Below are 4,019 nucleotides of genomic sequence, written 5' to 3'. Positions count from 1 at the left end.
AAGTGAATGGATTAAGAAACAAAATCCATCTCTTTGCTGTCTGCAAGAAACCCATCTCACCTTCAAGGACAGGCACCACCTTAAGGTAAAAGGAAGGAAAAGAATATTCCAGCTGGTGTGGTGGCACATGCCTTTAATCCCAGCACTTGGGAGGTAGAGGCAGGTGGACCTCTGTGAGTTCAAGGCCAGCCTGGTCTACATAGTGAGTTCCAGGACAGCTGGGGCTACAGGGAGACCTTGTCTCAAAAAGACAAAACAAACAAACAAACAAACAAACAAACAAACAAAAAACCCCAAAAAACAGAACAAAACAAAAAAACCCAAAAACTTAAGCCAATACTACAGTACTCAAGATAGTGCGGGGCTGGTAAGATGGCTCACTGGGTGAAGGCACTTGGCCCCTGCCCCTGATGACCTGAATTTGATCCCCAGGGCCCACATAGTGAAAGGAGAGAACCAACTCCCACAAGTTGTCCTCTGACCGCCACATATGTTTGGTGGCACATGCACCCATATGTATACACACACATGGGCACAAAATAAATAATTTAAGTATTAAAAAATTTTAAGAGGCAGTGTGTAACTTGTGAAACTGTAGACACATAGATAATAGAACAAAATAAAGTCCAGACAGTTCAGACATCAATACATGCATATGACCAATTGATATATATATAATTCATGAACAATTAATTTTTCTCAAAATTTTCTTTTATTATTTTTATGTGTATGAGTGTATTGCCTATATGTGTGTAGGTGCATCTGAGTCCTGCAATGCCCTTGGAGGTCAGAAGAGGGTGTCAGATTCCCCTGGAATTGGGTTACGGATGGTTGGTAGCTACCATGTGGGTGCTGGGAATTCAACCTGGGTCCTCTGCAAGAGCAGCCTGTGCTCTTAACTGCTCAACTATCTCTCCAGTCCAAGAACAATTAGTTTTTAGCAAACAATTCTATGGATAACAATTAGCTTATTCAATAAACGGAGCAAAGACACACACCTATACATACACATACACACATATATAGTAATTATGTCCCACACAAAATGGCTGCAGGACACCTGAGATGGCAAAGCTAATAAAGAAACACAAGAGAAACAAGTGAGTGGACTCTGGAGCTGGACCCCAGTGTAGGGATCCAGGCTCTGCTGTCTACTCACTGCAGGACCCTGGGAACATTGCTAGTGCTTCTCTATTGTTAAGGTTCCAATATGCCCTAAATACACAAACCAACAAATGATTTAACAAAACCTCAGCAATTTATAGTATGATAGCTCATTTTTATCATGTATTGTAAAATAGTAATGTATGATTTAATTTTTTTACTTATTTATTTTTTATTTTATGTGTATGAATGTTTTGTCTGTGTCTATATAAATGTATTACCTGCTTGTAACATCCAAGGAGGCCAGAAGAGGGCATTGGATCCTCTGTAACTGGAGTTACTGATAGTTGTTAGTGCCATGTGGGTGCTGGGAACTGAATCTGGGTCCTCTGCAAGAGCAGCCAGTGCTCTTAACTGCTTAGTATTTTTCCAGCCCCTAACATACAATTAAAAAAAAAATGTGTGCCCTTGAAAAATACAGCAATGGTATTTGAATGATTTGTAGCTATTCAGTGTTAATGTCTGGTACACAGTTTCTAGTGAATAGTGGTTAGCTATCACTGCTGTTAAAGAACACTGAAACTTGTACTGAAATCATTGTAAGATGCCTCTCCAACCCCACCCTCCATCTATGTGCCCTAATGACCTAAGGAACTTGCTGTTGATTTCCAAGCTCTGGAACATGCAAACACAAGAGAGGGAGAAAGAGAGAATGTTCTTAGAGAAAACCCACAGTGACAAGCTAAGTGTTACGGGGGCATGGCCCATCTTGCATGGCTGCACAGTTGTTCTCAGGAGACAAATGAGGGCCTGAGTACCTCAAGCCTTCTGTGGAATAAGGATATAAGCTCATGCCCAGTAAGGACATGAACTTTGACTACACTTGTGGCAATAAAACTACCACTTGCCAACTCTGGCTCAAGAAGCATTGTGGTTCAGTGTCATTTCCGTCTCAGTATCTTCTCTGTAAGACAAATAATCACTTAATTGCAGCTCTGCTGGGGACATATATCAATTAGGGTTCCTGTTGGGTGGAACGATGGGAGAACTTACCCTCAGCTGCGCAGGGAAGCCGGCAAGTCACGTTGTTTCTTGTATTTTAATTTTCATCATTATTCAAGTTCCTTGAGTTTTCTTTTGCTGCTTTATTGTTTTTGTTTGGGGGGTTGTTGGTTTGTTTGTTTTTTGAAATAGGGTCTCACTGTAGCCCCAGCTAGCCTAGAATTTTCTATGTACACTAGGCTGGCCTCAGTCTCACAGAGATAACACTTGCCTCTGCCTCCTGAGTGCTGGGATTAAAGGTGTGCACCAATATATCCAGTCTTTTGCTGCTTTATGACCTTGTTGCAGAAAAGAGCAGAGGATGGAGGATACTCAGATCTGGGCTTGTGGCTATTTTTAGTGGGGTGCTGGGCCTAAGGAATATCCCTTTGTACCCCATGAATTACCTTTGGGGAGGAGGTTGCTCTCTGCTGGTGATAAAAGGATTAAAAGTGAAATGCTCCCTAGGGAGAGCATTTCCTGAGCACTACTTGAGCCTGAGCACTGTTCCTACTCATAATCCCATACCCCTTGTCATTCTATAAGGTTTACATTTGACTATATCAGGGCTCACAGAGAGGCAAGTAGTTTGCTTAGGATCCTGGAGCATCCCTGAGCATCCAAGCTGGATCCCTCTTACATACTGGGACATGCTAAAGGGACAGGTACTTCATGCCAGCCACTGGATTGTGCAGGTGACAGTGCTGCAGATTCTCCTTGAGAGCCACTGGATGGCTAAGCTTGAGCTAAAGATCCTTTCTTCTTTTCATTCTTTTAACCAGCCAATGTTTGTTGGGAGCCTAGCATGTGCTGTAGTAACAAGAAATAGCCCAAGGAATCTGACACATAGCCCATGAGTCAGGAAGTTTGAGACAGCAGTGTAGTATTTCTGTTTTCTGCTACTCATAATGGAGTAGCACAAATTGGTTAAGTCATAAAGAGGGTTTTTTTTTTTTTGTCCTTTTTTAAAGTTCTGCTTCAACATCAAGAGGATAGTCTTCTTGATGAGTCCTGAGGCCCTCAGTGGTCCAAGATCTCGACTGATAAGAGACCGAGCACACCTGTATGTGTGTGGAGAGCCACAGCCTCCGCCGCCATTACAAGATGGCGCCGGTATCCGGACCTTCTTAACAGTAAACATCCTGCTGCGCCCATAAGGGGCGTGCACAAGAGCCTGCTCTCCCTCGCCTCCTCCCGTGGCGTGATCTCCAGCAACCAATCCGCTTCTTATACGTCATAAATGGGACCTTTAGGGCATATATAAGCAACAGCTCTCCCACTTCTCGGCGTCTTCGGTCTTCATCCTTAGTATGCTATGTAAGAGGCTTATGAAATAAACTGCTGCAGAAGGATCCTGACTTGTCCTCCCGCGTCGTTCTTGCCGGCGAGACGGAAAGCGGTTGGGGACAGCTGGTGCTGAAACCCGGGAATCAACATCGCTGGCGCCGCCCGAAGACCCCTCCAATACAGGAGGAGGATTCAGAACTGCAGGTAGGTTCGGAGAGGTATGGATGTTATGGAGGTTGCTGGAATTCTAGAGGATCTCCAGGACAGCCTATCAGAAACCGAACGAAGTGAAAGGATGGGAGCACGTGCAAAAGAAAATAGGGCCCAAAGTGAAAATGGACCTCCCGGTAAGCCAGAGGAAGGCAGGGGAGAGAGCACTGTCGAAAAGGACGGAGCAAGAAACCAAGTAACAGGTTTTAGACAGGGAAGAAACTTACCAAAGGGGTATTTATACCCCACAAGGGAACTTGCTGCTCTGCAGTTAGAAGAGAGCAGTTTAAGCCCAGAAGAAGAGATAGAATTAGAAGAACAAGCAGCAAATTATGAAGAAAATAGATACAGGCCACTGGAATATAAGAACCCAGTGC

This window comes from Nannospalax galili, unplaced genomic scaffold (assembly GCF_000622305.1).
Source record: "Nannospalax galili isolate Female #2095 unplaced genomic scaffold, S.galili_v1.0 scaffold286, whole genome shotgun sequence".
NCBI classification, from domain to species: domain Eukaryota; kingdom Metazoa; phylum Chordata; class Mammalia; order Rodentia; family Spalacidae; genus Nannospalax; species Nannospalax galili.
This window is presented reverse-complemented; position numbering follows the sequence as displayed.